This window comes from Coregonus lavaretus (assembly GCF_964263955.1).
Source record: "Coregonus lavaretus genome assembly, contig: HAP1_SCAFFOLD_2045, whole genome shotgun sequence".
Lineage (NCBI taxonomy): Eukaryota > Metazoa > Chordata > Actinopteri > Salmoniformes > Salmonidae > Coregonus > Coregonus lavaretus.
The window spans coordinates 11,657-24,094 of NW_028157519.1; positions in this window are offsets into that span (position 1 = coordinate 11,657).

Genomic DNA, 12,438 nt, shown 5'->3' on the forward strand with positions numbered 1-12,438 from the left:
ATATTTTCTTAACTCTATTTCTTGAACTGCATTGTTCGTTAAGGGCTTGTAAGTAAGCATTTCACGGTAAGGTCTACTACACCTGTTGTATTCGGCGCATGTGATAAATACAATTGGATTTGATTTTATTTGATTAGCTTGAACACATTGTTACAATAGAGGCCTACCTTATTACAGAACAAAAGAAAACAGATGTGAACTATCAATTCATATAATGTATTTGCATAGATTAAACAGGCTATCAAATCAATTGACCAAGTAGTGAACATAAATCATTGCTACATAAAATAGCAGGACATTCATTTGAAAACAGCCATAACATCAAGCTTTTGGTGTGGTGTATTCATACATCTCAATTAACTATTACCTAAATGCATTATTACCTCCAACTTGGCCCAATTCACATTTCCAATTGCCCACCCTGACATACCAAGCTAGAATGGGCCATGCGTCTCAACCATTAGCCAATATAGGCTAAATATCCCAAGCAGGGCCCCAGCAACTTCCAGAGAGGGTCAGGCTCCTTTGGCTTTGCAGTGGCCACTCTGGTTTGGTGTCCTCGGCAGAACGGTGTCGCTGTAATCAAGTGGTCACATATCTTTCTGGTTTCCACTGTGCAAGAGGGGGTCCGTGGAGTTTTATGAACATCAAGGTAGACACACAGTGAATTTGGATCCTCGATCTCCTTGGTGTGATGATAAGGTTCATGTGGCTAAACTCACTCTCACACTCCGCCAAGCAGCAGATTTTTTATCAACGTTCTGATTGGCCAAAGTGGTCAAGCCTCCAACGGGCTTCGGCAGTGCACACATGTAGCCTACAGTTCATCATTCCCACCACCGCCAGAGAGAAGACAGGGAGGAAACCACCATTTACTTACCTCTAGGCTGTGTAGTGTCTGAGGGTCTATGATTTTGCTGACATTTGCAAATGGTGTAACGGATGAACTCTACTCTGCTTTGCTGAAACATCTGGAAAGCATTACTACATAGGTTTCTTGGAATAGAGGACATTTGGAGATATGTGGGGATGCCGGGGATTGGTCTGTCAAAAACCACCCATCTAATGTTACATAGGATATAAATACCATGTTTTGAACAAAGGACGGGGAGAAACAACATATTAACAGATTGGGCCGTTGTTCTCCAGATATCTGCAGATGTCTGTAAATTGATGCTGGAACCCTTTGATATATATAAACCTTTATAATCAAAGTACAGCGTCAGCGGAATTCTTATCATCACAGCATAATTAGCAACATATTTTGAGACACCACATAAATGACGACGAGGATTTGGGTCGTGTTGCGTCTTTTCTCAGCGTTCCATTCATGAGCGCCGAGCTGACTCTCGCTCCAGAGTCCGGCAGATAAGGGTGAGTTCTCTCACTACTTTGGGCACTGGTTAGTTTGTGTGTCTGTGTGTGTGCGTTGAATGAATGCACCGTTAAGAACTTGCGTGTGTGCTTTGCTATTATTTGCTGTGGGATAGGAGTCCGTTCTAAATTTCTAAATGTGTTTGCGCTGGTAACAACGCAAACAGGGGGGAGTGTCTATAAGTATTGAAGAATAGAATGACGGAATAAGGCCAAGGAAAATGTATACAAATTAGGGCATCGCGGATCTATGGAAAGCCCTCTAACGAGGCGATCATTAGGATGGGCCGAAAATCCTAAAAGCACATTAGGTGGGTTTAGGTCAGTCCCGGGGACTGGAGATTGTGGTATATACATTCAGTTGCAAGTTACCGCTCAACTTATAGTTGACGAATTATATGTTTGATGTAACCGCTCATTGAATATCCGCGGAACTCGAGGTAGCAAAAATGTAGGGACAAAGGAAAAAATGGCGCGATGATAGTAGCATGCTTAGAGGTCCGTAGGAACGGAAATAAGCCTCTTAAACTGTGTGTGTGTGTAGAAGAGAGTAGGATTTGTGTTCTATGTTTTGTGAGCTCTGTTAAGTGTTACTGTTTGTATATGGGGGGAAAGAGAGGAAGTACAGCGGGACTGTCTACTTTCTGTTGTTTAGGCTTGGAGAGAGCTGGGAGAGAGCTCCCTCCACTCTGAAATCGCACTGGTGAATGTACTATGTATGCGTGTGATTTTATGAGTTTATGTCACGGTCGTCTATGTCGTCTAAGTATGACCAAGGCGCAGCGTGTCCAAGAAACATGACTTTATTAATGAAACGTAATAGAACTACAAAACAAAAGACGACTCAATGAAGTCCACGGTACACTGACCGAACTTGGAACAAAAACCCACAACTCCCACAGGAAAACATACAAATAAATATGGCTCCCAATCAGAGATAACGAGCCGACAGCTGCCACTCGTTACCTCCGATTGGGAGTCATTGACCAAACCTAGAAATGAACGTGACAGAAATGCAAACATAGAAATACACCCAAAACCCAACAAAACAAAATACACCCTGGCTCAAATACAAACGTCCCGGAGCCAGAGTGTCACAGTACCCCCCCCTAAAGGTGCGAACTCCGGTCGCACCAGCATACAGTCTAGGGGAGGGTCTGGGTGGGCGTCTGTCCACGGTGGCGGTTCTGGCCCTGGTCGTGGTCCCCACCCCACCTTAGTCACTATCCGCTTCCGTAGCCTCCTCCACATGCCCACCCCCCAACTAAACCCCACAGGATTAAGGGGCGGCACCGGACTAAAGGGCAGCACCGGACTAAGGGGCAGCACCGGACTAAGGGGCAGTACCGGACTAAGGGGCAGCACCGGGCTAAGGGACAGCACCGGGCTAAGGGACAGCACCGGACTCAATGGCGGATCCTGGCTGGCTGGCTCTGGCGGATCCTGGCTGGACGGCTCTGGCGGATCCTGGCTGGACGGCTCATGGCTGGCTGAATGATCTGGCTGCTCATGGCTGGCTGACGGATCTGGCTGCTCATGGCTGGCTGACGGATCTGGCTGCTCATGGCTGGCCGACGGATCTGGCTGCTCATGGCTGGCTGAAGGATCTGGCTGCTCATGGCTGGCTGACGGATCTGGCTGCTCATGGCTGGCTGACGGATCTGGCTGCTCATGGCTGGCGGAAGGCTCTGGCTGATCCTGTCTGGCGGAAGGCTCTGGCTGATCCGGTCTGGCGGAAGGCTCTAGCGGCTCCGGTCTGGCGGACGGCTCTGAAGGCTCATGGCAGACGGGCGGCTTTGCAGGCTCAGTCCAGACGGCCAGTTCAAGCGCCTTAGGGCAGACGGGCAGTTCAGGCCCCGTTGGGCAGACGGCAGACTCTGGCCGTCTGAGGCGCACCGTAGGCCTGGTGCGTGGTGCCGGAACTGGAGGTACCGGGCTGAGGACACGCATCTCAGGGCTAGTGCGGGGAGAAGCAACAGGGCATGCTGGACCCTGGGGACGCACATAAGGCCTAGTGTGGAGAGCAGCAACAGGACGCACAGGACTCGGGGAACACACAGGAGGCTTGGTGCGTGGTGTAGGCACTGGTGGTACTGGGCTGGAGCGGAGAGGTGGCGCCGGAAATACCGGACCGTGCAGGCTTACTGGCCCCCTTGAGCACTGAGCCTGCCCAACCTTACCCGGGTTGATGCTCCCCGTCGCCCGACCAGTACGGGGAGGTGGAATAACCCGCACCGGCCTATGTGGGCGAACCGGGAACACCATGCGTAAGGCTGGTGCCATGTACGCCGGCCCGAGAAGACGCACTGGTAGCCGGATGCGTTGGGCCGGCTTCATGACATCTGGCTCAACGCTCACTCTAACCCGGCCGATACGTGGAGCTGGAATGTACCGAACCGGGCTATGCCTGCGTACAGGAGACACCATGCGCTCTACTGCGTAACACGGTGTCTGCCCGTACTCTCGCTCTCCACGGTAAGTCCAGGGAGTAGGCGCAGGTCTCCTACCTGACTTCGCCACACTCCCTTTAAGCCCCCCCCCAAGAAATGTTTGGGTAGTACCCACGGGCTTCCAGCCTCGACTCCGTGCTGCCTCCTCATACCACCTCCTCTCGGCTTTAGCTGCCTCCAGCTCTTCACGAGGGCGGCGATATTCTCCCGGTTGTGCCCAAGGACCCTTTCCAGCCAGTATCTCCTCCCATGTCCATGAATCCTTTGGAGCTGGGTCCTGTTGCCGCTTGACACGCTGCTTGGTCCTATTATGGTGGGTTTTTCTGTCACGTTCGTCTATGTCGTCTAAGTATGACCAAGGCGCAGCGTGTCCAAGAAACATGACTTTATTAATAAACGTTATAGAACTACAAAACAAAAGACGACTCAATGAAGTCCACGGTACACTGACCGAAACGGAACAAAAACCCACAACACCCAAAGGAAAACATACAGATAAATATGGCTCCCAATCAGAGATAACGAGCCGACAGCTGACACTCGTTACCTCCGATTGGGAGTCATTGACCAAACCTAGAAATGAACCCCACAGAAATGCAAACATAGAAATACACCCAAATACCCAACATAACCAAACCAAAACCCAACAAAACAAAATACACCCTGGCTCAAATACAAACGTCCCGGAGCCAGAGTGTCACAGTTTAGAGTTACGTAGAGCAAATATACCACTCCCCTGCCTGCACTGAGCTGCTGTGACACGCAGACATAGTGCTGCAGGGATGTGAAAAGGGAGAGACTTACATACGATTAAAGTATTCTGTTTGATAAGTGGCTGTTGTTTAACTATGAAACTATTTGATTGAATTGATAAATGAGAGATATGTTGACGGATTAAAAAATAATTACATAAATAAATTAAATAAAATGTTATTGCGCTATTTATAATATTCCTGAGTTAAGCTGTTTGCTTATTTCTTAGCGCCAATGTGAAAATAGGTATGCATAAAATACTAAATTTTTGTCTGTTTCTTTGTTCTTCTGTGATATGAGAGATGATAAGAAGGAGGAGACAGAGAGAGAGAGGAAGTGCTGACGAGTGCATCATGCGACAGAGTGTGCTGCAACGGATCAAGTCAAATCAAGGCTAGTACTGTTCTATTCACAAAACGTACCTTCCCATAGAGGATATTTTGGGTGCCTAGCATATTTGATGTTATGACAATTTGACAAGGACTTGGTAACAGACTGATCAATTGATGTAATTAAAAATTGCATTTTGGAGTTTTTGTGCATGAGTGGGTTTGATTAGAGTTGAGGGGGAAATCAAGCACTGACATTATTTTGTAAAATTAAGGTAATTGGGTGCTTATTAGGCAATGGGTTTGTGAGTGCTGTAGTGTTGCAGGATTAGAGGTCTTTATTTTTTGGGTTGCTCTAAGGTGACTACTTTCATTTACTTTCCTGATTGGATGTGGTAAGATTGCCACTAATGAATAACTTGGTAAAATAAAATAAAATAAAATAAAATGAATAAATAAATAAATTGATGAATAAATTAATTGATTAATTAATTAATTTGGGGAAGAAAAAAAAGAAAAAAAAAAGAGGGAACAATAGGCTACATAGTCTAAAATAATGAAATAATTTACAATAAAGGAATATAAAAGAGTTGTTACAATGGGAAAAAGGACATAAAAACTATGAAAGTAATTACTCCTGTTGATGTAGTAGAAAATAGTAATCCTTTAGTTAATGGTATTGCAAGGTTATCTGGAAAGGGAATAAACGTTGACCTGACATTGAACAACCATGGCCAGTGGAAGGGAATCTTAACCCTGACGTCATCAACATAATGAAAGTGATTGAATAATAGAGAGAGGAGAAGCAGAAACGACCATAAAGATGAATCCAAAACTCCAAAAGTAGGAAGAAAACGAGATGTCTGGAAACTAAGGGTGGAGTGAGGTTCAGGAAGATGGAACTTGAAGAAGATGATGATGATCAGAGTGATTGAGAAGAGATCATGGGTGGATATGACTCTGTGATCAGAAGGAAGTTGGCAAGAGAGGAAAGAAGGGGTGATGGAAGTTGAAGGAAGAAGAAGGATACTAGAGATTTGATCTCTGATGAAAGTGAAGATGGAGAAAGCGATAAAGATTTGGAGTTTAAAGGTGCTTCATATTCAAGAGGATTTTATCCTACAATGACTAGCACAGAAGAAATAGAACAAGATATAGATTGATGCATATCATGCCTGGATAAGGCCAAAATTTAGAAGAAGTAAGACAACTGGAAGAACAACTCAAGAAGCTGAAGATACAGAGAAGAAAAAACTGCTGAAAAAAGGATCCCAAGAATTGGAGAAGAAGTATACATTAAGGCCAAGACAAGGGAGCACCAGTAAGAAGATGATGCCAGTGATCATTCGAGGACAAAACCTGGAGTATAAGCCTTTGCAGAATACCGATATGTCAGATATACTTGAGAAGCTGCCTACTCTTCAAGATGGAGCATATCCTTGGATTTCAAAATTGGAAGAAATTATGGTGGGAACATAGTCTGCCATAGGAGACATTAAGATACTTTTGGCTAATCTCCTTGGGATTCCAGATATGGAAGACATTTTTCAGAGAGCGGGACTTAATAGATATGTGGGGACTGAAGTGAATGACCCTGAATTGTTGACTGCAAGTAGAAATAGGCTGTGGAGAGCACTGAAAGATATGTTTCCAACAAATGTGCATTCTGACAACATTCTGATTGATCCACTAGGACAACAAGAAAATCTGAGAGCCTATGTGTCAAGAGTTCATCAAGTGTGGAGAAATATTACCGGAAATGATCCAGATGTGAGTCAAATTGAGAAGACAATTTTGAGAGCTAAACTACAGATGGGACTGCCCTCACCAGTAAGGAGCAAACTGGCAGAGGTGGTTGGACTTGGAAGCATGACAAAAGGTGTCTGTCACGCCCTGGCTCTGGGGACTCTAATATGTTGAGCCAGGGTGTGTAAAGTCTATGTGTTTTGTTCTAGGTTTCACTTTCTAGTATTGTTGTTCTATGTTGGCCAGTGTGGTTCTCAATCAGAGGCAACGTGATTCAGCTGTTGCTTGTTGTCTCTGATTGAGAACCATACTTTAGCAGCCTGTTTCCCCACAGAGTTTGTGGGATCTTGTTTCGAGTCTGTTGTGTTAGACCGTGAACTGTCACGTTTTCGTTTTGATTGTGTCTCTAATAAAGAGTATGTTTGCCTGCAACGCTGCGCCTTGGTCCTCATCTCTGTTCGACGATCGTGACAGTGTCTATACAGATCATATAGCCCATCAAGTGGATCTGTACCGGAAAAAGGAACACAACCAGAAAGAACAGGACCAAGAAACTCTCAGAAAACTCAATCAAATACAACTGGTGGAGAATGAGAAGGAGAAGAAACAAGCTTTGGTTATGCAGAATCAGTGTGCACCAAATCAACAATCACTGCCACAGCTTCAACCGAACCAGTTCCAACCGCAATTGTACCAGCCATCAATAGCGGTACCAGTTGTTTCATATCCACAGCCAGTTTCTGGACAGAGACAGAATTGGAGAGGAAGAGGACGAGAAGGCTTAGGAAGAAGAATAGGAGGAAAATTTAAGCCATACTTCCAGCAATCTTCAGAAGTGTGTTATAATTGTGGACAGGTTGGTCACTTTGCCCGTGAGTGTAATGGGCCAGGAGGAAACACAAGAGGGAATTTCAGAGGAAGATACAGGAGCAAGTGAAGATCATCTGGAGGACAGGTGAACCCTTATAGGGGCAAGGAGCAAGGATTCTAGGGGTGCCTAGAAGATCAGAAAGGGGGGTGTCAGCTGGTAGCATCAGGACCGGAAAAAGATCCAACAATTGAGGTGAAAGTAAACAAACGACCATTGGAAGTGATGGCGGATAGCGGAGCTGCTTTTACCTGTGTTCGGCCTGAAGATGCTACACATCTCACTATGTCAAATCAACTAATTAGGATAGGGATTTGAGGGAGTGAAACAGTTGATTACTCTTAAGGAACCAATTGAGCTCTGCTATGAAAATGAGAAGATTACAATACCCATACTGGTATCAGAACATACACCTATTACATTGTTGGGAAGAGATTCATTGTGGAAGTTGAATTGTACAATAAGATGTGCCAAAGGAAAAGGTTTACCAATTGTTAATGATGGAAGAGAATTTGGGGGATTTGGAGGAGTGAAGATCAGCGATTTCTGAAAATGATGATTTTGGCTCAAGGACAAGGAGAGTCATAAGCTGTACGGATGACACATGAATCTATTGAGAATCTATTAAAGAGGAGATGTTGCAAAAAGTTCAAGAATGTTTGTGATATCAAAGTAGTACTGATATTGGACTTGTGAAATCAGCCCAATTGAGGTGAAAGTTGAAGTTCAACCAGGAGGCAGACCTCCTTGGAAGAATCAGTATCCATTGAAAGATGAAGCAATCCAAGGGATTGAACCATAAATTGAAGGACTTTCAAAAGCAGGTGTTTTGAAGACAATGAAAAAATCCTTAGAGTAGCAATCAATTGTTGTTTTGGGAGAAACCATGAGGGGTTGATAGTAGCGCCTCTAGACCTATTAGGTCTGATGATTTAGGAAGCTAGGGGTTAGCTAATGTTGCAAAGGGGGAGATTAGGAGAAAGATTATAAAGGAGTAGGGTTTTTGGGAACCATATTTGCTTGAAAAGATTGACTATGTCATAGGCAGGAGGACAATCTGTATGAAAAATAATGTTTACAGGGGGTGACTGTTATTCTTGGTTACATTCCTACACCAAGAGGTGCATGAGATGTCAAACTAAGCTAAAAGATGCTCAATCATTTGCCAAGTTTTTGTGTAAAGAAGTCATAAGCAGGTGGGGACTTCCGGATCAAATATCCAAAAAATTAGAGGGAAAGGAATTTGTGGATAAATCAGTGAAATGGTTTTTGAAAAATTAGGGAAAAAGTCAGACTAAAAAGTTAAGATCAGTGAGGAATCTTGAGGGTCCATGTCTGTTGAGAATTCTAGCATAAGGAACATGGGGTTGAATCTTAGAGAAGGTAGCTAAACCTTTATCAAGTATGTGTCAATCTTATGCTTTATCATGGCTGTTGTATCAGCAACAATCATTAATAGATATAATAATGCCGTTGTGGAAGCATTTGTTTAGGCCAAGGTTTAAGTGTTCTTGGTTAAATGAATTAACCTATGTGAATTTGTTAGATAGGAAGGAAAATCAGTTAACAGCGCTTCATGAAGCATTGGAGGTGAAACCAGTGAGGGCTAAAAGCTGTTTTTGTTCTAATAAAACATATGATGGAAAGAGGATGTTTAGGGGAATATCAGATTGTGATGATTATATGATGACTTTGGGTAAGCATGAACATAAGGTTAGTAATGAGAAATATAATGTAACTTTTGATGTTTCATTTAGTAAGAAGATAAGGACTTTGATAGTGAGAGAAGTTTTTGCATGGTAATGTGACTATTGGGAATTTAGAGATATTTAGGGGGTTTGTGGTGATAAAGCCTATATATTCTCACCCTATGGATGGAAAGGATGTTGTTACATGTAGATGTTGAAGCTTCCATATGAGGTTTTTAAAATTAAAAGAGGGGAAGCAAGGGAAAAAGATAAATCTGATTCTGAAAGAGAGAAGTTTCATAGTCTGGAAGCCTACCATTGGAGGATAAGTCTAGGAGAGAAGTGGGAATTTTTCCATGGTATGGTGTAAAATATTGGAAGATAACATAGATAATATGACCTATACTTTGAAGGGGTTTGCAAATGAAACGATAAGAGGGTTTAACCTTCTGTCAAGACTCAAAGGAGTATTGATGGATAGATATCAATTTTTCACATATTTTTAAATATTATGATGATATTTAGTATTTTCTTATGAATCAAAGGGGGGAAATGGAATGTGATTCATATATATATATATCATTTTTAGTTGATATTGATGTTTTAATTTGAATGTGTTGTTTTGCAAAAGATACTGTTTGGTATTTTATTTTCTTCCAGAAGTATATGGGGATGTGTAGAGTGGGATTCAAATACTCAAACATGGACAATATGAATGGACTGGAGGAAGTGGAACAAGGAAGGTGTGGAAATGTTCAGATTCCATCATCAACGTTTCATTGGAAGTCGACACTGCTGAGGAGATGAAGTGTAGTGGACTACATTCCAGTGTCTGCAATGTGTATATCAATGATGTCGCTCTTGCTGCTGGTGACTCTCAGATCCACCTCTACGCAGACGACACCATTTTGTATACATCTGGCCCTTCATTGGACACTGTGTTAACAAACCTCCAAACGAGCTTCAATGCCATACAACACTCCTTCAGTAGCCTCCAACTGCTCTTAAACACTAGTAAAACTAAATGCATGCTCTTCAACCGAACGCTGCTTGCACCCGCCCACCCGACTAGAATCACTACTCTCGACGGGTCTGACCTAGAGTATGTGGACAACTACAAATACCTAGGTGTCTGGTTAGACTGTAAACTCTCCTTCCAGACTCACATTAAGAATCTCCAATCCAAAGTTAAATCTAGAATCAGTTTCCTATTTCGCAACAAAGCCTCCTTCACTCATGCTGCCAAACATGCCCTTGTAAAACTGACTATCCTACCGATCCTTGACTTCGGCGATGTCATTTACAAAATAGCCTCCAACACTCTACTCAGCAAATTGGATGTAGTCTATCACAGTGCCATCCGTTTTGTCTCCAAAGCCCCATATACTACCCACCACTGTGACCTGTACGCTCTTGTTGGCTGGTCCTCACTACATATTCGTCGCCAAACCCACTGGCTCCAGGCCATCTATAAATCACTGCTAGGCAAATCCCCGCCTTATCTTAGCTCATTGGTCACCATAGCAACACCCACCCGTAGTACGCGCTCCAGCAGGTATATCTCACTGGTCATCCCCAAAGCCAACACCTCCTTTGGCCGCCATTCCTTCCAGTTCTCTGCTGCCAATGACTGGAACAAATTTCAAAAATCTCTGAAGTTGGAGACACTTATCTCCCTCACTAACTTTAAGCATCAGTTGTCAGAGCACCTTACCGATCACTGCACCTGTACACAGCCCATCTGAAATTAGCCCGCCCAACTACCTCATCCCTGTATTGTTATTTATTTTGCTCATTTGTACCCCAGTATCTCTATTTGCACATCATCTCTTGCACATCTATCATTCCAGTGTTAATACTAATTGTAATTATTTTGCACTATAGCCTATGTATTGCCTTACCTCCATAACTTGCTACATTTGCACACACTGTATATATATTTTTCTGTTGTATTTTTGACTTTATGTTTTGTTTTACCCCAGATGTAACTCTGTGTTGTTGTTTTTATCGCACTGCTTTGCTTTATCTTGGCCAGGTCGCAGTTGTAAATGAGAACTTGTTCTCAACTGGCTTACCTGGTTAAATAAAGGTTAAATAAAAATAAATAAAAAATATATAGACATATTTGCATGTGTAATACATAATTTGTGCCATATTCTTTCTGTATTAATTTTTGAAGAATTATGTTTTCTGTTGTTGGGTACATGTGGGGACCTCAGATGTTTTTGTTTATTTCGTTGAAGCTTAGGGATATTGGGTCTAGGCAGGGACAGAGAGAATCCACAGGAGGGTCCGATGGGTCGACCAGCCTGAATGTGGACATTTTTGATTGTATTTTGTTTGCTGAGGTTTTCACATGTATTCAATTGCATCATAATCATAATATGTGGTGTCTAAGGGTCTATGATTTTGCTGACATTTGCAAATGGTGTAATGGATGAACTCTACTCTGCTTTGCTGAAACATCTGGAAAGCATTACTACATAGGTTTCTTGGAATAGAGGACATTTGGAGATATGTGGGGAGGCCGGGGATTGGTCTGTCAAAAACCACCCATCTAATGTTACATAGGATATAAATACCATGTTTTGAACAAAGGACGGGGAGAAACAACATATTAACAGATTGATGCTGGAACCCTTTGATATAAATAAACCTTTATAATCAAAGTACAGCGTCAGCGGAATTCTTATCATCACAGCATAATTAGCAACATATTTTGAGACACCACAGCTGCTATACATATTTATTTGGTTTGTCATTCTATTGTTTTTCATGGAATGTTAGTGGTAAATTAATTTTCCAGAAATAGTTTTACCAGCTCCATGTATTCTCAAATTGAAAGAAAGTGAGGGAGCGTTAAAAATAAAAATAATAATATGCCATTTAGCAGACGCTTTTATCCAAAGCGACTTACAGTCATGCGTGCATACATGTTTGTGTATGGGTGGTCCCGGGTATCGAACCCACTACCTTGGCGTTACAAGCGCCGTGCTCTACCAGCTGAGCTACAGAGGACCACAGTTAGTCCCCTGTGCTCCAGGTAGCACGACACCCATGTTCCTACACTGTCAAAGGTAGCAATTATTGGTCTTGTTTTTATTTATTTTTATTGAAGATCAATAATACATTTCAAAACAGAGACAATACAAGCTACATAGCTAATAATATAAAATAAATAAAACACCAGGTTAAGAAAATACAGAAAACGTATAGTCGTAAATTAACAC